Genomic DNA, 23,409 nt, shown 5'->3' with positions numbered 1-23,409 from the left:
AGTGAGAGTTCACAGTCTGAAGTTGTTGAACTGATAAAATGAAAGGGACAAAGAGCTGTCTGAGTCCACCAGAATTAGTCATTAAAATGCCCACCCATAGACAAGCTTCTCGGGAACGTATTGGTTCCATGCAGTTTGAGCTCAGCTTCTCAAAGCAAACCCAATGTGAATGAATCCCGCCGTCTACTCTTCGACAAAGAGTCACCCAGGCTCGAAACGACACTTACCATCTCTCTCTACAGAGGCTGTCAGACCTGATGAGACTGTCCTGTGTTTTCTGTTTTTCTTTCCCATTGACGCATACGCAGTAAGTTGCTTTTATCGTACATTTAGACATGTTTGAAATGGCGATTAAATATGTTCATCTGCATCTGCAAACCCAAAAGATTCTGTGGTGGATGAACAAACTGCTAATATCCGAATCGTCGCAAAATAGGGAAGGCTTTTCTTCCCCTGGCGTCTTGAATATTCCGTATTTCTTACTTTGTTGCAGGAATTTTAATATCTCATGAGAGACCAAATCTCATGTTCCTCGAACGTGCGAGATTGAGGAAGAAAGATATTTTGTGCAAACATTCGTCACACAAAATGAGATGCACGCGATGTTTCTGCCTGGTTTCGAACCGGGGACCTGTCGCGTGTTAGGCGAATGTGATAACCACTACACTACAGAAACTGCTGGGACCGTCATAATCAGTGGCCCTGTGCAATGTTGAACCTCAGTGTACTGTTGCAGCTTCTAACGGTTCCGCTGAAAGGCCATGTAACTTATTGGAAGAAGCCGTTTGTTTAGTACTGATGTCTCAACTTATCAAAGGATCAGATATTGAACTTTGCTGAACTGGAGATAAGTTATGTTTTGCTTGAAGTTAAATTGAGAGGGCGGGGCTTTCATAAGTAACCACAGCTGAAACGGGAACTGCTCACTTTGCTCTGCATCGGGAACCAGCTGTCCAACCCACTGAACAAAAGGGGACGCCAAAACTAGGAACTGCGAGCCAGCCAGGAGTCGAACCTGGAATCACTTGATTCGTAGTCAGACGCGTTATCCATTGCGCCACTGGCCCACAGAAGTTATAGGTTTTGGCTATTCCTCGATGATGAAGACCAGTTACGAGATTGAGGAAATATTTAGCGACAGACTAAACTGGAAACACCAGATGTTTCTGCCCGGTTTCGAACCGGGGACCATTCGCGTGTAAAGCGAATGTGATAACCACTACACTACAGAAACAGCTGGCAGCGCAGGCTCCAACGGACCTGTGTCACCTTCAACTCAACTGCCTTGTTGCAGCTTCGCATGGTTCGGCTGAGAGGCCATGTCATTTCTTACAAGAACACGTCTATTTCTTTAAAACAGAAGTCTAAACTTACAAGCCAGTAGAAGAACCTATATTGAACTGAATAATTTGTTCAGCAAATCTCTAACGGCGAAATGCTCTCTTCTATTATAGAACATAGAACAGTACAGCACAGAACAGGCCCTTCGGCCCTCGATGATGTGCCGAGCAATGATCACCCTAGTCAAACCCATGTATCCACCCTATACCCGTAATCCAACAGCCCCCCCCCCCCCATCTTACTTTTTAGGACACTACGAGCAATTTAGCATGGCCAATCCACCTAACCCGCACATCTTTGGACTGTGGGAGGACACCGGAGCAGCATTATTAATGCAGCATTCTGAAATCCTACAGAAAAAAGCAACCGACTTTACACAATATTTGTTTCGTTATTCAATGCTTGAGTTGAGTTTAAGAATTGACAATTATGTGTTTCTTATATTTGACCTCTTTGTGTTTTGGTGTGCAAAATGCTGCAGCCTCAATACCGTTCATGTAGAAGAAAGGAGGGGTAATTGTAAATCAACATTGAGCCTGGTTTCCCACACTGGCTTTTCCTGTTTCTCCATCAGGAAGACCGTTTTTTCTTTCCCAAAGCTGATTCAGTTAAGTCTCTGGCATTTTCTCTAAGTCAGTTACAGTATCGTTTGTGTCTGTCCTTTTGAGTACACATTACTCTAAGACATCCTTCAATCTGGCCTGTTGCATTTGCTGATCCCAATGCCATCTACTCTGCATTGGAGAGACGAAGTCCCGACTGGATGACCGCTTTGCAAACACATTCGCTCCATCGACAAGCTGGCGGCAGACTCTCCTGTCGCTTGCTATTTCAACTCACTGTCCTAATCTCATGTCCACATGTCCGATCTTGGCCTGCTGCAATGTTCCCATGTAGCTCAGCACAACGCCGAGGAACAGCCCCCATCCTCTGAATAGGCACGGTCCAGCCTTGCGGATTTTACAGTACGCTCAACAACTTCGCACCGTGAAATCACTCTTCCCACTTCACCACATGTTTATTTCCATCAACTTATTTTCATTGCTTCCATTGATATATCTTCCTCTCCCATTGTCTCCCCCTCCCCATTTCCCTAGCCAATCCCATCCCTCTTGGGAAATCCGCCCATTTGTCCTCATTGTCATCTGTCATTAACACATTCTAATCTTCTAATCGCCTCTGTCAGCACAGTTCTTAACTTTGATTAGAAGCATTTACATTCCCTTTTTCTTTCGACCCAACACATTTTTGTTATTCTCCACCCATCGCTGGCCGTCTGTCGAGGCCCAATGCTTCACGCTGCCCCTCACTCCCCCCCCTCCCCCCCCAACACACTCCTCCAGTCTAAAACTGACCAAAGATCCAGTTGTCCAGCTTCGACATAGTCACCCAGACTCGAAACGACACTTGCCATCTCTCTCCACAGAGGCTGTCAGACCTGCTGAGACTGTCCTGTGTTTTCTGTTTTTCTTTCCCATTGACGCATACGCAGTAAGTTGCTTTTATCCTACATTTAGACATGTCTGAAATGGTGATTAAATATGTTCATCTGCATCTGTAAACCCAAAAGATTCCGTGGTGGTTGAACAAACTGCTAATATCCGAATCGTGGCTAAATAGGGAAGGCTTTTCTTCCCCCGGCGTCTTGAATATTCCGTATTTCTGACTTTGTTGCAGGAATTTTAATATCTCATGAGAGACCAAATCTCATGTTCCTCGAACGTTCGAGATTGAGGAAGAAAGGTATTTTGTGCAAACATTCCTCACACAAAATGAGAAGCACGCAATGTTTCTGCCCGGTTTCGAAACGGGGACCTTTTGCGTGTTAGGCGAATATGATAACCTCTACACTACAGAAACTGCTGGGAGCATCGCAATCAGTGGCCCTGTGCAATGTTGAACCTCAATGTACTGTTGCAGCTTCTAACGGTTCCTCTGAGAGGCCATGTAACTTATTGGAAGAAGCCGTTTCTTTAAAACTGATGTCTCAACTTATCAAAGGATCAGATATTGAACTTTGCTGAACTGGAGGTAAGTTATGTTTTGCTTGAAGTTAATTTGAGAGGGCAGGGCTTTCATAAGTAACCACAGCTGAAACGAGAATTGATGATACCCTGCTCAATTTGCTCTGCATCGGGAAACAGCTGTCCAACCCACTGAACTAAATGGGACGCCAAAACTAGGAACTGCGAGCCAGCCAGGGGTCGAACCTGGAATCTCCTGATTCGTAGTCAGACGCGTTATCCATTGCGCCACTGACCCACAGCAGTTATAGGCTTTTGCTATTCCTCGATGATGAAGACCAGTTACGGGATTGAGGTGATATTTAGCAACAGACTAAACTGGAAACACCAGATGTTTCTGCCCGGTTTCGAACCGGGGACCATTCGCGTGTAAAGCGAATGTGATAACCACTACACTACAGAAACAGCTGGCATCGCAGATTCCAACGGACCTGTGTCACCTTCAACTCAACTGCCTTGTTGCAGCTTCGCATGGTTCGGCTGAGAGTCCATGTCACTTCTTACAAGAACACGTCTATTTCTTTAAAATAGATGTCTAAACTTACAAGCCAGTAGAAGAACCTATATTGAACTGAAGAATTTGTTCAGCAAATCTCTAACGGCGAAATGCTCTCTTCTATTATTAATGCAGCATTCTGAAATCCAACAGAAAAAAGCAACCGACTTTACACAATATTTGTTTCGTTATTCAATGCTTGAGTTGAGTTTAAGAATTGACAATTATGTGTTTCTTATATTTGACCTCTTTGTGTTTTGGTGTCTAAAATGCTGCAGCCTAAATACCGTTCATGTATAAGAAAGGAGGGGTAATACGAAATCAACATTGAGCCTGGATTCCCACACTGGCTTTTCCCGTTTCTCCACCAGGAAAACCGTTTTTTCTTTCCCAAAGCTGGTTCAGTTATGTCTCTGGCATTTCCTCTAAGTCAGTTACAGTCTCGTTTGTGTCTGTCCTTTTGAGTACACATTACTATAAGACATCCTTCAATCTGGCCTGTTGCATTTGCTGATCCCAATGCCATCTACTCTGCATTGGAGAGACTAAATGCTGACTGGGTGACCACTTTGCAAAACACCTTCGCTCCATCGACAAACTGGTGGCAGACTCTCCTGTCGCTTGCTATTTGAACTCACTGTCCTGCTCTCATGTCCACATGTCCGATCATGGCATGCTGCAATGTTCCCATGTAGCTCAGCACAACGCCGAGGAACAGCACCCGAACCTCCGAATAGGCACGGTACAGCCTTGCGGATTTTACAGTATGCTCAATAACTTCGCACCGTGAAAACACTCTTCCCACTTCACCACATGTTTATTCCATCAACTTATTTTCATTGCTTCCATTGATATGTCTTCCTCTCCCATTGTCTCCCCCTCCCCATTCCCCTAGCCAATCGCATCCCTCTTGTGAAATCCGCCCCTTGTTCCTCATTGTCATCTGCCATTAACACATTCTAATCTTCTAATCGCCTCTGTCAGCACAGTTCTTAACACTGATTAGAAACATTTATATTCCCTTTTTCTTTCGACCCAACACATTTTTCTTCTTCTCCACCCATCGCTGGCCGTCTGTCGAGGCCCAATGCTTCACGCTCCCCCCCCCCCGCCTTCCCCCACCCCCTTCCCCCCCACACACCGCCAGTCTACACCTGACCAAAGATCCAGTTGTCCAGCTTCGACAAAGAGTCACCCAGACTCGAAACGACACTTGCCATCTCTCTCCACAGAGGCTGTCAGACCTGATGAGACTGTCCTGTGTTTTCTGTTTTGCTTTCCCATTGACGCATACGCAGTAAGTTGCTTTTATCGTACATTTAGACATGTTTGAAATGGTGATTAAATATGTTCATCTGTAAACCCAAAGGATTCTGTGGTGGATGAACAAACTGCTAATATCCGAATTGTGGCACAATAGGGAAGGCTTTTCTTCCCCAGGCGTCTTGAATATTCCGTATTTCTGACTTTGTTGCAGCAATTTTAATATCTCATGAGAGACCAAATCTCATGTTCCTCGAACGTGCGAGATTGAGGAAGAAACGTATTTTGTGCAAACATTCGTCACCCAAAATGAGAAACACGCGATGTTTCTGCCCGGTTTCGAACCGGGAACCTTTCGCGTGTTAGGCGAATGTGATAACCACTACACTACAGAAACTGCTGGGAGCATCGCAATCAGTGGTCCTGTGCAATGTTGAACCTCAATGTACTGTTGCAGCTTCTAACGGTTCCGCTGAGAGGCCACGTAACTTATTGGAAGAAGCCGTTTCTTTAAAACTGATGTCTCAACTTATCAAAGGATCAGATATTGAACTTTGCTGAACTGGAGATAAGTTATGTTTTGCTTGAAGTTAATTTGAGAGGGCAGGGCTTTCAAAAGTAACCACAGCTTAAACGAGAACTGATGATGCCGTGTTCACTTTGCTCTGCATCGGGAACCAGCTGTCCAACACACAGAACTAAAGGGGACGCCAACACCAGGAGCTAACTGCGAGCCAGCCAGGAGTCGAACCTGAATTTTCCTGATTCGTAGTCAGACACGTTATCCATTGCGCCACTGGCCCACAGTTGTTCCAGCCTTTTGCTATTCCCCGATGATGAAGATCAGTTACGAGATCGAGGTAATATTTAGCAACAGATAAACTGGAAGCACCAGATGTTTCTGCCCGGTTTCGAACCGGGGATCATTCGCGTGTAAAGCGAATGTGGTAACCACTACACTACAGAAACAGCTGGCCACACAGATGCCAACGGACCTGTGTCACCTTCAACTCAACTGCCTTGTTGCAGCTTCGCATGGTTCGGCTGAGAGGCCATGTCACTTCTTACAAGAACAAGTCTGTTTCTTAAAAATAGATATCTAAACTTACAAGCCAGAAGAAGAACCTATATTGAACTGAAGCATTTGTTCAGCAAATCTCTAACGGCGGAATGCTCTCTTCTATTATTAATGCAGCATTCTTAAATCCTACAGAAAAAAGCAACCGACTTTACACAATATTTGTTTCGTTATTCAATGCTTGAGTTGAGTTTAAGAATTGACAATTAAGTGTTTCTTATATTTGACCTCATTGTGTTTTGGTGTGTAAAATGCTGCAGCCTAAATACCGTTCATGTATAAGAAAGGAGGGGTAATTGCAAATCAACATTGAGTCTGGATTCCCACACTGGCTTTTCCTGTTTCTCCATCAGGAAGACCGTTTTTTCTTCCCCAAAGCTGCTTCAGTTAAGTCCCTGGCATCTCCTCTAAGTCAGTTACAGTATCGATTGTGTCTGTCCTTTTGAGTACACATTACTTTCAGACATCCTTCAATCTGGCCTGTTGCATTTGCTGATCCCAATGCCATCTACTCTCCATTGGAGAGACTAAATGCCGACTGGGTGACCACTTTGCAAAACAACTTCGCTCCATCGACAAGCTGGTGGCAGACTCTGCTGTCGCTTGGTATTTGAACTCACTGTCCTGCTCTCATGTCCACATGTCCGATCTTGGCCTGCTGCAATGTTCCCATGTAGCTCAGCACAACGCCGAGGAACAGCACCCGAACCTCCGAATAGGCACGGTGCAGCCTTGCGGATTTTACAGTACGCTCAACAACTTCGCACCGTGAAATCACTCTTCCCACTTCACCACATGTTTATTTCCATCAACTTATTTTCATTGCTTCCATTGATACGTCTTCCTCTCCCATTGTCTCCCCCTCCCCATTCCCCTAGCCAATCGCATCCCTCTTGGGAAATCCGCCCCTTGTTCCTCATTGTCATCTGCCATTAACACATTCTAATCTTCTAATCGCCTCTGGCAGCACAGTTCTTAACTTTGATTCGAAACATTTACATTCCCTTTTTATTTCGACCCAACACATTTTGTTATTCTCCACCCATCGCTGGCCGTCTGTCGAGGCCCAATGCTTCACGCTCCCCCCCCCCCCCCCCCGCCTTCCCCCACCCCCTTCCCCCCCACACACCGCCAGTCTACACCTGACCAAAGATCCAGTTGTCCAGCTTCGACAAAGAGTCACCCAGACTCGAAACGACACTTGCCATCTCTCTCCACAGAGGCTGTCAGACCTGATGAGACTGTCCTGTGTTTTCTGTTTTGCTTTCCCGTTGACGCATACGCAGTAAGTTGCTTTTATCGTACATTTAGACATGTTTGAAATGGTGATTAAATATGTTCATCTGTAAACCCAAAGGATTCTGTGGTGGATGAACAAACTGCTAATATCCGAATTGTGGCACAATAGGGAAGGCTTTTCTTCCCCAGGCGTCTTGAATATTCCGTATTTCTGACTTTGTTGCAGCAATTTTAATATCTCATGAGAGACCAAATCTCATGTTCCTCGAACGTGCGAGATTGAGGAAGAAACGTATTTTGTGCAAACATTCGTCACCCAAAATGAGAAACACGCGATGTTTCTGCCCGGTTTCGAACCGGGAACCTTTCGCGTGTTAGGCGAATGTGATAACCACTACACTACAGAAACTGCTGGGAGCATCGCAGTCAGTGGTCCTGTGCAATGTTGAACCTCAATGTACTGTTGCAGCTTCTAACGGTTCCGCTGAGAGGCCACGTAACTTATTGGAAGAAGCCGTTTCTTTAAAACTGATGTCTCAACTTATCAAAGGATCAGATATTGAACTTTGCTGAACTGGAGATAAGTTATGTTTTGCTTGAAGTTAATTTGAGAGGGCAGGGCTTTCAAAAGTAACCACAGCTGAAACGAGAACTGATGATGCCGTGTTCACTTTGCTCTGCATCGGGAACCAGCTGACGATGAAGAAAGAGGAGATCTCAGGACGATATCTGGCGGCTGCCAACAAGTCTAAAAAGAATGGTTACCTCAATATAAACGCGCTCAGTGTGGAGGATGGAGCGGTCTATTACTGTGCAATGAGCACAGTGTCACAAAGCAGCTACAACCACGTACGAAAGCCTCAGAGAGTATTTTCAATTCCAGCAAATTTGCGTTCCTGCCCTTGTACCGGAGGATGGTTTGATCTGGATTCAGAAAAATACTCAGGTCTATTTCTGCACAATTGCATTGCCGTCTCTGTCCTTGTATAGGTCAATAGAGGAGCCGTTTCGGATTCGTGAGATTAATCAGCATGTCGCGATGCACAGTAAATTTAAGCTTGGAATATCCACTTCCGAGCAGCAGTAACAAAAGTTCTCAGATGTGGGGATAATAAAATCTTCCGAGACCGTTAACTTAGGTCGACCTTATGCCAATGAGTCTGAGCCCCCAGTAGTCTTCAGCGGAACATCGACTTTCTGATCGAAAATACATCAAATCTATGTTGACACTTCCTGCTTTCTGTTATGGAGGTTCCCAGATAAGGGACGTATTTCAACGAAAGTGTGGTGCTGTCCAAGTGAGTTCTGTAAAATCCACGGGCCTGTGATGATTCCACGTCTCACAAATGTCCATGCCCGCGGGACCATGTGTACGCTCCTTCCAGATACTTTCCGCACTGCCTCAGGGGACCAATATTACCAGCATTCTCATTCGGTCCCTGGCAATCAGAGGATTGGCCGTCACCGTTGAAATGCACAGAGTTGTAATCCTGTTGTCGTCTCCGTGGCGCAAGCGGTTAGCGCGTTCGGCTGTTAACCGAAAGGTTGGTGGTTCGATCCCACCCAGAGACGAGTTGTTGTTCCACTCCTGGATGATATGTTTTTAGGGGCTGTTTAGGACAGGGCTAAATCGCTGGCTTTGAAAGCAGACCAAGCAGGCCAGCAGCACGGTTCGATTCCCGTAACAGCCTCCCCGAACGGAATGTGACGACTATGGGATTTTCACAGTAACTTCATTTGAAGCCGACTCGTGACAATAAGCGATTTTCCTGTTCTGATAACACGTACCGTGCACTGGCTGCGGCATGGAGTTGCCTCAATCGCTGTAATATCCTTCATGGCGCCCAGCTGGGAACAGCTCAACGATACTGTGTCTCCCTCGATAACTCAGGAGATTGTGACACCTCCTCACGGACCTGCTAACAGACGAATGTTGAGCAGGAGTTGGCTATTCATCCCCTTGAGCCTTCTCCAACATTCAATAAGTTTGTGACAGGTGCGAACATGACCTCAGAATCACATTTCACTTACCCCGGATAACCTTTGATTACCTTTTCAGTTGAGAATCCAACCACATCTGTCTTAAAATCTTCTTTGGGCCTATCTCAGCGGAGAAGAATCCCTCAGAAAAAAAGCCCAAAGATCTACGTAACCGGGCCGGGTCGAGCATATCTCTGGCCATGATGTGGAGAGGCCGGCGTTGGACTGGAGTGAGCACAGTAAGAAGTCTTACAACACCAGGTTAAATGATTCTGTTTTGTGATTCACCTGAGGAAGGAGCTGCGCTCCGAAAGCTCATGTTTGAAACAAACCTGTTGGACTTTAAACTGGTGTTGTAAGTCGTCTTGCTGTATCTCTGGCAGCAGCGCACCCCTTCCCGATGAACTTAATGCATTCTATGCTCGGTTTGAGCAGGTAACCAACAATCCGCTGTCGAGTGCCCCAGCAGCCCTTAATTCACCCATACCCACCATCACAGTTTCCGAAGTCAGATCGGCCTTCCTGAAAGTGAACCCACGGAAGGCGACGGGCCCGGGCGGGATCCCTGGTCGTGCACTCAGAGCCTGCGCGGACCAGCTGGCAGAGGTATTCACAGACATCTTTAACCTATCCCTATTCCACTCCGAGGTCCCCACCTACTTCAAGAAGACCACCATCATACCGGTACCAAAGAAGAACGAGGCAACATGCCTCAATGACTAACCTCCGGCGGCCCTGACGTCAATTGTAATGAAGTGCTTCGAGAGGCTGATCATGAAGCGCATCACCTCCATACTCCTGGAACACCTTGACCCACTTCAATTCGCATACCGTCGCAACCGGTCCACATCAGATGGCATTTCCCTGGCCCTGCACTCGTCCCTAGAGCATCTCGAAAACAAGGACTCCTACATCAGACTCCTATGTATTGACTACAGCTCCGCCTTCAACACCATAATCCCAGCCAAGCTCATATCAAAGCTCCAAAACCTAGGACTTGGCTCTCCACTCTGCAACTGGATCCTTGACTTTCTGACCAACAGACCACAATCAGTAAGAATGAACACCAGCACCTCCTCCACAATAGTCCTCAATACAGGTGCCCCGCAAGGCTGGGTACTTAGCCCCCTACTCTACTCCCTGTACACATACGACTGCGTGGCAAAACTTGGTTGCAACTCCATCTACAAGTTGGCTGACCATACGACCAGAGTGGGCCGGATCTTGAATAACGACGAGTCCGAATACAGGAGGGAGATAGAGTTATCTGTCAGAGCAGCAATCCAGATTCAGGTCCCACTGCATTGCTGATCCAACCAATGACAGGAATCGAGCAGCGGCAGCAATGTCTAGAATATCCCAATGGTGTTGGAGCGAGGCCATCAAACGGAAGCTGTGACCGGGACACCGCAGACTCAAAGCTGACAAATTGTGCTGCGGTTATCAGCTGCAGTCACAGGTGATGGAGCGGAAATAGCGACAGTTGAGCACCCAGCAGCCCGTGACCATCCTGCACCTGCTCAACTCACTGAGAACAATATCGTGTCGGAGGGGTGGGGGCAGATTGAACTGACGCTACCTGCGCCTATTTGAAAGAATTTTTTCTATTGCTCTTTTCACCCTGCATATAAATCCCGCGGGGTTTTCCATTCTCAACTTCTGACAATACCTTTTGAAATGTTCTATTGATTCTTCTTCTCTCATCAATTGTTGCGCCAGACTCCAAATGATAACAACTCACAGTGCAATCAACATCGTTTGCTTTCATAAGGTGCGGTGGCCAAGAGGAAAGGCGTTGGTCTTGTAAACCAAATATCGCGTGTTGGAATCCCGCCCGTGCCTCGGTGCTGATCCATTTTAAGTTCTCTATGACGTTTCATTGTCTCGCAAACACTTGCTGCATGAAATATCATTCACCTATCCTCTTCATAGGGCATTTACCCTTCAGCTAATGAAAATAATTCCAGACAATCTGGTCTCTGAAAAAAGCGATGTTCCCCTTTTGTACCTTCTTCGTCAGAACCAAAGTAAAGAAAACTAGTCTGTTGAGCCCTGCTATTATTCTGAGTTCTAACCTCCGCATGTCCACCAAAGTCTTGGCATTCTTTCGACTTCGTCGCATCCATGGTGTGAACCGAGAACTCGAGGGATGATTTGCACAGATTAAGCATCATTTTTTGATTAGAAACACCTATAGTGACAAAGATAGTGTATAAACAGCTGAAATTTAGATTTCTGTCTAGGTGTCTCGCCCTGATATGCATTGCAACCAACACTGAATCCACTCAACAGCCGAATTCTAACACGGAGTAAACCGAATCCGGCAGCAGAGGACGCCAAATTCAAGCGCGGGCGTCAGAAACTCACCTGATGGTGTCGGCCAAGCCGATAGGATGGGAGGCGAGTGATGTCACAATAGACCCTCTCCCTGCGCTGCACTAAGTTCCCTCTCTCCTCCACAATCCCTGACTCAGTCCAGTCCAGTTCACTGGGAGAGATTCAGTCAGACATGGTTGTGATAATACTGGCGGCGCTTTGGCACAGTAAGTAGTTATAGTGTTAATTAAACAAGATTAGCATATTAATACCCATAGGCTACGTGTAATTAACGAAATGGAATGTCTATGGTGCCTGCATCAGAGGTCGCAAAAAGTGCCGCAGATACAAGCAAATGTGTATCAACTCTGTTTAAACTCAGGGCGGCACGGTGGCGCAATGGTTGGGCCTCACTGCACTGAGGACACGGATCGATTCCGGCTTGGATCACTGTCTGTGCGGAATCTGCACATCCTCCCCGTGTGTGCGTGGGTTTCCTCCGGGTGCTCTGGTTTCCTCCCACAGTCCAAAGATGTGCAAGTTAGGTGGATTGGACATGTTAAATTTCCCTTAGTGTCCAAAATTTCCCTTAGTGTCCAAAATTTCCCTCAGTGATGGTAGGCTTATGGGGACAGGGTGGAGGTGTTAACCTTGAGTAGGGTGCTCTTTGCAAGAGCCGGTGCAGACTCGATGGGCCGAATGGCCTCCTTCTGCACTTTAATTTCTATGAAAGATTGCCAGCGGTTTCTGCAGTGTAGTGTTTATCACATCGCCTCAAAAGCGACAGGTCTCCGGCCCGAAACCGGGCAGAAACATCCAACATTTCGTATGAGAAAAGTTTGCACAAAATAATTCTGGTTCTGAATATTGCCGGAAACATGTGTGTTCCAGGAATATGAGACTTCGCCTCACATGAGCCAATAAAATAAATTGAAAACTAAGTCACAAGCGCTGAAATTTCGATCGGCAATGAGAAGAAAATAAATTACTTATTTTCGCACAGCTCGGATATTAGCAGCTAGTTCAACCACAACAGAATTTCAGGGATTTACAAAATAATGACAGCAAAATATAATTTATGTTAATTTCGATATAATTTCTACATCTCACGGCTTTATATGTTGAGACATCTGTTAATTTCAGAGACAGCAGTCGCTTGCAACAACTGACCTGGCCTCTCAAACAGACCATCAGAATCTGCAGCAACACAGTGAGGTTGTACATTCCGCACGTCCCTTGGTCGCCAGCGGTTTCTGTAGTGTAGTGGTTATCACATTCGCCTCACACGCGAAAGGTCTCCGGTTCCGAACCGGGCAGAAACATCGAACATTTTGCATTTCGTGTGAGAAAAGTTTGCACAATTATTGGGCACAAAACAATTCTATTTCCTGAATGTTGCCGGAATCTCGTGTGTTCCAGGACTATGAAATTTCGTCTCACACGAGCCACTACACAGAATTGAACATTAAGGCCCAAGCACTGAATTTTCGGCAGGCAATGAGAGGTGAAGAATTTTCATATCTTGGCACACCTCGGATATTAGCAGCTAGTTCATCCACAACAGAGTTTCAGCGATTTACAAATGAACATATTTAATCACCATCTTAAACACTTCTAAATGTGTGACAAATGCAATTTACCGCGAAAGCTTCAAACGGAAACAAAAACAGAAAATACTGGATAATCTCAGCAGGTCTGACAGCCTCTGCGGAGCGAAATGGCAGCTGTCGTTTCCAGTCAAGTGGACTCTTTGTCAAAGCCGGAGAACTGGAAATAGGGTCAGATTCAGACTATTGTGGCTGGGGCGGGGGTGGCGTGCCACATTGGTCCTCGATAGAGGGCCAGCCATCGGTGGAGAATGACTAAATTGTCTCAGACAGAAAGAAAAAGGGAATGTAAATGAGGCTAATCACGGCTATGAAAGGTGCTGATGGCGCATCAAGCGGTCAGAATGTGTTAAGGGCAGAACAAAGGTAAGCAGTGTGTCAGAGAACAATTACAAACAGGGATCAGATTGCTGAAGTAGGATGGTATGGGCTGGGGGGGAGGTGGGCGATGCTGAGGGTAAAACATATCAATGGAAGGGATGATAAGTTGATGGAAAAAACATGTGGTGAAGGGGGAAGTGAGAGTTCACAGTCTGAAGTTGTTGAACTGATAAAATGAAAGGGACAAAGAGCTGTCTGAGTCCACCAGAATTAGTCAATAGAAATATGAATGCCCACACATAGACAAACTTCTCGGGAACGTATTGGTTCCATGCAGCTTGAGCTCAGCTTCTCAAAGCAAACCCAATGTGAATGAATCCCGCCGTCGACGCCGCAAAGAAATGAAGAAAACATGCGGTTTGACCAACGGGAAAACTGCATCGAAGGGCTCGTCCTGGATTTGAACTCTGGACCTCTCGTAAATTCCGACAGCGACACACCCAAAGCGAGAATCATACCCCTAGACCAACGAGCCCCGCAAAAAGAGTCAAAGCATACTGTCATTGCCATCGAAAATCAATCTAACATCTGCGGAGAACGCCAAAAGTACTGCAACATCTCAGGTAGTCAGGCGGCATTTGTCGACAGGACAACAAAGTTCGTCTTTCACCATCACCTTTTATTAAAACCGGGACAGGTTAGAAATGTGGTACGTCTTAACCAAGTGAATTACCGGAGGGAGGAAACAGAACAACAGGAAAGGGCTCTAATGGGGGGCAAGCCAGGAGAGATTAAATAAGAAGAGGCCTTGGGACCCTGGCCACAGAGTTAGGTTAGCATCGAATCAGAGAATAATGACACCACAGTATGAGGCCATTCCGGCCGCCGTGTCTGTGCCAGCTCTCTGTGAGCGCAATGGAAGAAACAAAGAAACAAAAGATATGTCTGGAGGAGCTATAGATGGCATATTGATCAACAACTACCGCCCGGACACAAAGAACAAGTGGAAACAAGATTGAATCCCAAATCTGCGATGGAAGGAAACACAAAATGGGTGCAGCATTTACAGTGTGAAACTACTGAACACACACTGAGTGTGAAAGCTGTATTGAGCACAGTGGAAAGATGCGCTGCTGTTCCTCGAGTGGCTGTTGAGCTTCTTTGGAACATTTCACGACGCCGAGGTCCGGGAGGTCAGCGTTAAGTTCCAGCTCCCCAGTCAGTTCAATTCTCCACTTTGGCTCTGTGGATTAGATGGGTCACGTCCCTGTGGTTAACACAGATCTGGAGCATCAATTTTATCCAAACGCACTCCAGCTCAGACACTGTCTCTCTCTCTCTCTCTCTCGCATCATCTGTGGGGAGAGAAACGACGTAAACATTCCGAGTCCTGAGAAATCTTTTTCAGAGTGGGCCAATGTAAATCAACCCCGCCGTCAGCCTCGCAAACAATTCGTAATCTCTGACCTGGAGTAAAGAGCCTGTCCTGGATTTAAACCCACGTCCACTCCCATAGGCATTGATTGAAAATCCTTAAACGAGAACCAGACCTCGAGACCAAAGAGCACAAATTTAAGACCGACATTCAGCAAAATATAATTTATGTTAATTTCGATATAATTTCTACATCTCACGGCTTTATATGTTGAGACATCTGTTAATTTCAGACACAGCTGTCGCTTGCAACAAGGGACCAGGCCTCTCAAACAGACCATCAGAATCTGCAGCAACACAGTGAGGTTGTACATTCCGCACGTCCCTTGGTTGCCAGCGGTTTCTGTAGTGTAGTGGTTATCACATTCACCTCACACGCGAAAAGTCCCCGGTTCGAAACCGGGCAGGAAAGTTTGCACAATTATTGGGCACAAAATAATTCTATTTCCTGAATGTTGCCGGAATCTCGTGTGTTCCAGGACTATGAAATTTCGTCTCACACGAGCCACTGCACTGAATTGAACATTAAGGCCCAAGCACTGAATTTTCGGCAGGCAATGAGAGGTGAAGAATTTTCTTATCTTGGCACACCTCGGATATTAGCAGCTAGTTCATCCACAACAGAGTTTCAGCGATTTTCAAATGAACATATTTAATCACCATCTCAAACATGTCTAAATGTGTGACAAATGCAACTTACTGCGGATGCTTCAAACGGAAACAAAAACAGAAAATACTGGATAATCTCAGCAGGTCTGACAGCCTCTGGGGAGCGAAATGGCAGCTGTCGTTTCCAGTCAAGTGGACACTTTGTCAAAGCTGGAGAACTGGAACTGGAGATTCAGACGATTGTGGGTGAGGGTGGGGGTGGTGGAGTGCTGTATTGGGTCTCGATAGAGGGCTAGCAATAGGTGGGAAATGCCGAAACTGTCTCGAGCAGAAAGAAAAAGGGAATGTAAATGAGGCTAATCAAGGCTATGAAAGGTGCTGATGGCGCATCAAGCGGTCAGAATGTGTTAATGGCAGAACAAAGGTAAGCAGTGCGTCAGAGAACAATTACAAACAGGGATCAGATTGCTGAAGTAGGATGGTATGGGCTGGTGGGAGGTGGGCGTTGCTGAGGGTAAAACATATCAATGGAAGGGATGATAAGTTGATGGAAAAAACATGTGGTGAAGGGGGAAGTGAGAGTTCACAGTCTGAAGTTGTTGAACTGATAAAAATGAAAGGAACAAAGAGCTGTCTGAGTCCACCAGAATTAGTCATTAAAATGCCCACACAGAGACAAGCTGCTCGGGAACGTATTGGTTCCATGCAGTTTGAGCTCAGCTTCTCAAAGCAAACCCAATGTGAATGAATCCCGCCGTCTACTCTTCGACAAAGAGTCACCCAGGCTCGAAACGACACTTGCCATCTCTCTCTACAGAGGCTGTCAGACCTGATGAGACTGTCCTGTGTTTTCTGTTTTTCTTTCCCATTGACGCATACGCAGTAAGTTGCTTTTATCGTACATTTAGTGATGTTTGAAAGGGCGATTAAATATGTTCATCTGCATGTGTAAACCCAAAAGATTCTGTGGTGGATGAACAAACTGCTAATATCCGAATCGTGGCAAAATAGGGAAGGCTTTTCTATTTTGGCGTCTTGAATATTCCGTATTTCTTACTTTGTTGCAGGAATTTTAATATCTCATGAGAGACCAAATCTCATGTTCCTCGAACGTGCGAGATTGAGGAAGAAAGGTATTTTGTGCAAACATTCGTCACACAAAATGAGAGCACGCGATGTTTCTGCCTGGTTTCGAACCGGGGACCTTTCGCGTGTTTGGCGAATGTGATAACCACTACACGACAGAAACTGCTGTGAGCGTCACAATCAGTGGCCGTGTGCAATGTTGAACCTCAATGTACTGTTGCAGCTTCTAACGGTTCCGCTGAAAGGCCATGTAACTTATTGGAAGAAGCCGTTTGTTTAGAACTGATGTCTCAACTTATCAAAGGATCAGATATTGAACTTTGCTGAACTGGAGATAAGTTATGTTTTGCTTGAAGTTAAATTGAGAGGGCGGGGCTTTCATAAGTAACCGCAGCTGAAACGGGAACTGATGATGCCCTGCTCACTTTGCTCTGCATTGGGAACCAGCTGTCCAACCCACTGAACAAAAGGGGAGGCCAAAACTAGGAACTGCGAGCCAGCCAGGAGTCGAACCTGAAATCACCTAATTCGTAGTCAGACGCGTTATCCATTGCGCCACTGGCCCACAAAAGTTATAGGCTTTGGTTATTCCTCGATGATGAAGACCAGTTACGAGATTGAGGAAATATTTAGCGACAGACTAAACTGGAAACACCAGATGTTTCTGCCCGGTTTCGAACCGGGACCATTCGCGTGTAAAGCGAATGTGATAACCACTACACTACAGAAACAGCTGGCAGCGCAAGCTCCAACGGACCTGTGTCACCTTCAACTCAACTGCCTTGTTGCAGCTTCGCATGGTTCGGCTGAGAGGCCATGTCATTTCTTACAAGAACACGTCTATTTCTTTAAAACAGATGTCTTAACTTACAAGCCAGTAGAAGAACCTATATTGAACTGAAGAATTTGTTCAGCAAATCTCTAACGGCGAAATGCTCTCTTCTATTATAGAACATAGAACAGTACAGCACAGAACAGGCCCTTCGGCCCTCGATGATGTGCCGAGCAATGATCACCCTACTCAAACCCATGTATCGACCCTATACCCGTAATCCAACAAACCCCCCCCCCCCAACAACCCCCCCCCCCTACAACCCCCCCCCCCCCCTACAACACCCCCCCCCCTCCTTACTTTTTAGGACACTACGGGCAATTTAGCATGGGCAATCCACCTAACCCGCACATCTTTGGACTGTGGGAGGACACCGGAGCAGCATTATTAATGCAGCATTCTGAAATCCTACAGAAAAAAGCAACCGACTTTACACAATATTTGTTTCGTTATTCAATGCTTGAGTTGAGTTTAAGAATTGACAATTATGTGTTTCTTATATTTGACCTCTTTGTGTTTTGGTGTGTAAAATGCTGCAGCCTCAATACCGTTCATGTAGAAGAAAGGAGGGGTAATTGTAAATCAACTTTGAGCCTGGTTTCCCACACTGGCTTTTCCTGTTTCTCCATCAGGAAGACCGTTTTTTCTTTCCCAAAGCTGATTCAGTTAAGTCTCTGGCATTTCCTCTAAGTCAGTTACAGTATCGTTTGTGTCTGTCCTTTTGAGTACACATTACTCTAAGACATCCTTCAATCTGGCCTGTTGCATTTGCTGATCCCAATGCCATCTACTCTGCATTGGAGAGACTAAATGCCGACTGGATGACCGCTTTGCAAAACACATTCGCTCCATCGACAAACTGGTGGCAGACTCTCCTGTCGCTTGCTATTTGAACTCACTGTCCTGCTCTCATGTCCACATGTCCGATCTTGGCCTGCTGCAATGTTTCCATGTAGCTCAGCACAACGCCGAGGAACTGCCCCCATCCTCTGAATAGGCACGGTACAGCCTTGCGGATTTTACAGTACGCTCAACAACTTCGCACCATGAAATCACTCTTCCCACTTCACCACATGTTTATTTCCATCAACTTATTTTCATTGCTTCCATTGATATGTCTTCCTCTCCCATTGTCTCCCCCTCCCCATTTCCCTAGCCAATCCCATCCCTCTTGGGAAATCAGCCCCTTTTTCCTCATTGTCATCTGTCATTAACACATTCTAATCTTCTAATCGCCTCTGTCAGCACAGTTCTTAACTTTGATTAGAAGCATTTACATTCCCTTTTTCTTTCGACCCAACACATTTTTGTTATTCTCCACCCATCGCTGGCCGTCTGTCGAGGCCCAATGCTTCACGCTGCCCCTCACTCCCACTCCCACCCCCCCCCAACCCAACACACTCCTCCAGTCTAAAACTGACCAAAGATCCAGTTGTCCAGCTTCGACATAGACTCACCCAGACTCGAAACGACACTTGCCATCTCTCTCCACAGAGGCTGTCAGACCTGATGAGACTGTCCTGTGTTTTCTGTTTTTCTTTCCCATTGACGCATACGCAGTAAGTTGCTTTTATCGTACATTTAGACATGTCTGAAATGGTGATTAACTATGTTCATCTGCATCTGTAAACCCAAAAGATTATGTGGTGGATGAACAAACTGCTAATATCCGAATCGTGGCAAAATAGGGAAGGCTTTTCTTCCGCTGGCGTCTTGAATATTCCGTATTTCTGACTTTGTTGCAGGAATTTTAATATCTCAGGAGAGACCAAATCTCATGTTCCTCGAACGTGCAAGATTGAAGAAGAAAGGTATTTTGTGCAAACATTCGTCGCACAAAATGAGAAGCACGCGATGTTTCGGCCCGGTTTCGAACCGGGGACTTTTCGCGTGTTAGGCGAATGTGATAACCACTACACTACAGAAACCGCTGGGAGCACAGCCGTTAGTGGCCCTGTGCAATGTTGAACTTCAATGTACTGTTGCAGGTTCCAACGGTTAGAATTAGAACAGCACAGAACAGGCCCTTCGGCCCTCGATGTTGTGCCGAGCAATGATCACCCTACTCAAACCCACGTATCCACGCTCTCCCAGTAACCCAACAACCCCCATTAACTTTATTTTTTAGGACACTAAGGGCAATTTAGTCTGGCCAATCCACCTAACCCGCACTGTGGGAGGAAACCGGAGCACCCGGAGAAAACCCACGCACACACGGGGTGGATGTGCAGACTCCGCACAGGCAGAGACCCAGCCGGGAATCGAACCTGGGACCCTGGAGCTGTGAAGCATTTATGCTAACCACCATGCTACCGTGCTGCCCTAAGTTCTGCTGAGAGGCCATGTAACTTATTGGAAGAAGCCGTTTCTTTAAAACTGATGTCTCAACTTATCAAAGGATCAGATATTGAACTTTGCTGAACTGGAGATAAGTTATGTTTTGCTTGAAGTTAAATTGAGAGGGCAGGGCTTTCATAAGTAACCACAGCTGAAACGAGAATTGATGATGCCCTGCTCACTTTGCTCTGCATCGGGAACCAGCTGTCCAACCCACTGAACAAAAGGGGACGCCAAAACTAGGAACTGCCAGCCAGGAGTCGAACCTGGATTCTCCTAACTTGTAGTCAGACGCGTTATCCATTGGGCCACTGGCCCATAACAGTGACAAGCTTTTGCTATTCCTCGATGATGAAGACCAGTTACGAGATCGAGGTAATATTTAGAAACAGACTAAACGGGAATCTCTCTGGAATGTTTCGGCCCGGTTTCGAACCGGGGACTATTCGCGTGCAAAGCGAATGTGATAACCACTACAACACAGAAACAGCTGGCACCGCAGATGCCAACGGACCTGTGTCACCTTCAACTCAACTGCCTTGTTGCAGCTTCGCATGGTTCGGCTGAGAGGCCATATCACTTCTTACAAGAACACGTCTGTTTCTTTAAAATAGATGTCTAAACTTACAAGCCAGAGGATGAACCTATATTGAACTGAAGCATTTGCTCAGCAAATCACTAACGGCGGAATGCTCTCTTCTATTAGTAATGCAGCATTCTTAAATCCTACAGAAAATATCAACCGACTTTACTCAATATTTGTTTCATTAATCAATGCTTGAGTTGAGTTGAAGAATTGACAATTATGTTTTTTAAAAAATATTTGACCTCTTTGTGTTTTGGTGTGTAAAATGCTGCAGCCTAAATACCGTTCATGTATAAGAAAGGAGGGGTAATTGCAAATCAACTTTGAGCCTGGATTCCCACACTGGCTTTTCCTGTTTCTCCATCAGGAAGACCGTTTTTTCTTTCTCAAAGCTGGTTCAGTTAAGTCTCAGGCATTTCCTCTAAGTCAGTTACAGTATCGTTTGTGTCTGTCCTTTTGAGGACACATTACTATAAGACATCCTTCAATCTGGCCTGTTGCATTTGCTGATCCCAATGCCATCAACTCTGCATTGGAGAGACTAAATGCCGACTGGGTGACCGCTTTGCAAAACACCTTCGCTCCATCGACAAGCTGTTTGAGCTCACTGTCCTGCTCTCATGTCCACATGTCCGATCTTGGCCTGCTGCAATAGAACATAGAACAGGACAGCACAGAACAGAAAAGGCCCTTCTGCCCTCAATGTTGTGCCGAGCCATGATCACCCTACTCAAACCCACGTATCCACCCTGTACCCGTAACACAACAACACCCCTTAACCTTACTTTTATTAGGACGCCACAGTCAATTTAGCATGGCAAATCCACCTTACCCGCACATCTTTGGACTGTGGGAGGAAACCGGAACACCCGGAGGAAACCCACGCACACAGGGGGAGGACGTGCAGACTCCACACAGACAGTGACCCAGCCAGGAATCGAACGTGAGACCCTGGAGCTGTGAAGCATTTATGCTAACCACCATGATACCCTGTTCCCGTGTAGCTCAGCACAACGCCGCGGAAGAGCACCCCATTCTCCGAATAGGCACGGTACAGCCTTGCGGATTTTACAGTACGCTCAACAACTTTGCACCGTGAAATCACTCTTCCCACTTCACCACATGTTTATTTCCATCAACTTATTTTCATTGCTTCCATTGATATGTCTTCCTCTCCCATTGTCTCCCCCTCCCCATTTCCCTAGCCAATCGCATCCCTCTTGGGAAATCCGCCCCTTGTTCCTCATTGTCCTCTCCCATTAACACATTCTAATCTTCTAATCGCCTCTGTCAGCACAGTTCTTAACACTGATTAGAAACATTTACATTCCCTTTTTCTTTCGGCCCAACACATTTTTGTTATTCTCCACCTATCGCTGGCCGTCTGTCGAGGCCCAATGCTTCACGCTTCCCCCACCCCCACCCCCACCCCCCCCCCACTTCCCCAACACACACCGCCAGTCAACACCTGACCAAAGATCCAGTTGTCCAGCTTCGACAAAGAGTCACCCAGACTCGAAACGACACTTGCCATCTCTCTCCACAGAGGCTGTCAGACCTGATGAGACTGTCCTGTGTTTTCTGTTTTTCTTTCCCATTGACGCATAAGCAGTATGTTGCTTTCATCGTACATTTACATATGTTTGAAATGGTGATTAAATATGTTCATCTGCATCTGTAAACCCAAAAGATTATGTGGTGGATGAACAAACTGCTAATATCCGAATCGTGGCAAAATAGGGAAGGCTTTTCTTCCGCTGGCGTCTTGAATATTCCGTATTTCTGACTTTGTTGCAGGAATTTTAATATCTCAGGAGAGACCAAATCTCATGTTCCTCGAACGTGCAAGATTGAAGAAGAAAGGTATTTTGTGCAAACATTCGTCGCACAAAATGAGAAGCACGCGATGTTTCTGCCCGGTTTCGAACCGGGGACTTTTCGCGTGTTAGGCGAATGTGATAACCACTGCACTACAGAAACTGCTGGGAGCGCAGCCATTAGTGGCCCTGTGCAATGTTGAACTTCAATGTACTGTTGCAGGTTCCAACGGTTAGTATTAGAACAGCACAGAACAGGCCCTTCGGCCCTCGATGTTGTGCCGAGCAATGATCACCCTACTCAAACCCACGTATCCACGCTCTCCCAGTAACCCAACAACCCCCATTAACTTTATTTTTTAGGACACTAAGGGCAATTTAGTTAGGCCAATCCACCTAACCCGCACTGTGGGAGGAAACCGGAGCACCCGGAGAAAACCCACGCACACACGGGGTGGATGTGCAGACTCCGCACAGACAGAGACCCAGCCGGGAATCGAACCTGGGACCCTGGAGCTGTGAAGCATTTATTATAACCACCATGCTACCGTGCTGCCCTAAGTTCTGCTGAGAGGCCATGTAACTTATTGGAAGAAGCCGTTTCTTTAAAACTGATGTCTCAACTTATCAAAGGATCAGATATTGAACTTTGCTGAACTGGAGATAAGTTATGTTTTGCTTGAAGTTAAATTGAGAGGGCAGGGCTTTCATAAGTAACCACAGCTGAAACGAGAATTGATGATGCCCTGCTCACTTTGCTCTGCATCGGGAACCAGCTGTCCAACCCACTGAACAAAAGGGGACGCCAAAACTAGGAACTGCCAGCCAGGAGTCGAACCTGGATTCTCCTAACTTGTAGTCAGACGCGTTATCCATTGGGCCACTAGCCCATAGCAGTGACAAGCTTTTGCTATTCCTCGATGATGAAGACCAGTTACGAGATCGAGGTAATATTTAGAAACAGACTAAACGGGAATCTCTCTGGAATGTTTCGGCCCGGTTTCGAACCGGGGACTATTCGCGTGCAAAGCGAATGTGATAAC

The 23,409-nt window shown here is 46.2% G+C and overlaps 13 non-coding genes across 13 annotated transcripts; 2 read left to right on the top strand and 11 right to left on the bottom strand.

Moving 5' to 3' along the window:
- Window positions 1-603: 603 nt before the first annotated feature.
- Window positions 604-676, bottom strand: trnav-aac. Its single transcript has one exon. It is a non-coding gene; the product is annotated as a tRNA-Val (tRNA).
- Window positions 677-994: 318 nt separating this feature from the next.
- trnar-acg lies at window positions 995-1,067 on the bottom strand. The gene has a single exon. It is a non-coding gene; the product is annotated as a tRNA-Arg (tRNA).
- Window positions 1,068-1,161: 94 nt separating this feature from the next.
- trnav-uac lies at window positions 1,162-1,234 on the bottom strand. Its single transcript has one exon. It is a non-coding gene; the product is annotated as a tRNA-Val (tRNA).
- A 2,296-nt stretch (window positions 1,235-3,530) lies between these two features.
- On the bottom strand, window positions 3,531-3,603 carry trnar-acg. Its single transcript has one exon. It is a non-coding gene; the product is annotated as a tRNA-Arg (tRNA).
- A 94-nt stretch (window positions 3,604-3,697) lies between these two features.
- trnav-uac lies at window positions 3,698-3,770 on the bottom strand. Its single transcript has one exon. It is a non-coding gene; the product is annotated as a tRNA-Val (tRNA).
- Window positions 3,771-5,448: 1,678 nt separating this feature from the next.
- On the bottom strand, window positions 5,449-5,521 carry trnav-aac. Its single transcript has one exon. It is a non-coding gene; the product is annotated as a tRNA-Val (tRNA).
- A 499-nt stretch (window positions 5,522-6,020) lies between these two features.
- trnav-uac lies at window positions 6,021-6,093 on the bottom strand. Its single transcript has one exon. It is a non-coding gene; the product is annotated as a tRNA-Val (tRNA).
- Window positions 6,094-7,777: 1,684 nt separating this feature from the next.
- trnav-aac lies at window positions 7,778-7,850 on the bottom strand. The gene has a single exon. It is a non-coding gene; the product is annotated as a tRNA-Val (tRNA).
- A 1,089-nt stretch (window positions 7,851-8,939) lies between these two features.
- On the top strand, window positions 8,940-9,013 carry trnan-guu. The gene has a single exon. It is a non-coding gene; the product is annotated as a tRNA-Asn (tRNA).
- A 3,973-nt stretch (window positions 9,014-12,986) lies between these two features.
- Window positions 12,987-13,059, top strand: trnav-cac. Its single transcript has one exon. It is a non-coding gene; the product is annotated as a tRNA-Val (tRNA).
- Window positions 13,060-17,453: 4,394 nt separating this feature from the next.
- On the bottom strand, window positions 17,454-17,525 carry trnav-uac. The gene has a single exon. It is a non-coding gene; the product is annotated as a tRNA-Val (tRNA).
- Window positions 17,526-19,481: 1,956 nt separating this feature from the next.
- Window positions 19,482-19,554, bottom strand: trnav-aac. Its single transcript has one exon. It is a non-coding gene; the product is annotated as a tRNA-Val (tRNA).
- Window positions 19,555-22,456: 2,902 nt separating this feature from the next.
- Window positions 22,457-22,529, bottom strand: trnav-aac. Its single transcript has one exon. It is a non-coding gene; the product is annotated as a tRNA-Val (tRNA).
- Window positions 22,530-23,409: the final 880 nt, after the last annotated feature.

The sequence above is a fragment of the Scyliorhinus canicula genome, unplaced genomic scaffold (genome assembly GCF_902713615.1).
Source record: "Scyliorhinus canicula unplaced genomic scaffold, sScyCan1.1, whole genome shotgun sequence".
In the NCBI taxonomy this organism is placed as follows: domain Eukaryota; kingdom Metazoa; phylum Chordata; class Chondrichthyes; order Carcharhiniformes; family Scyliorhinidae; genus Scyliorhinus; species Scyliorhinus canicula.
The sequence above is the reverse complement of the archived record's forward strand: the minus strand, read 5'-3'. Positions and strand labels throughout refer to the sequence as shown.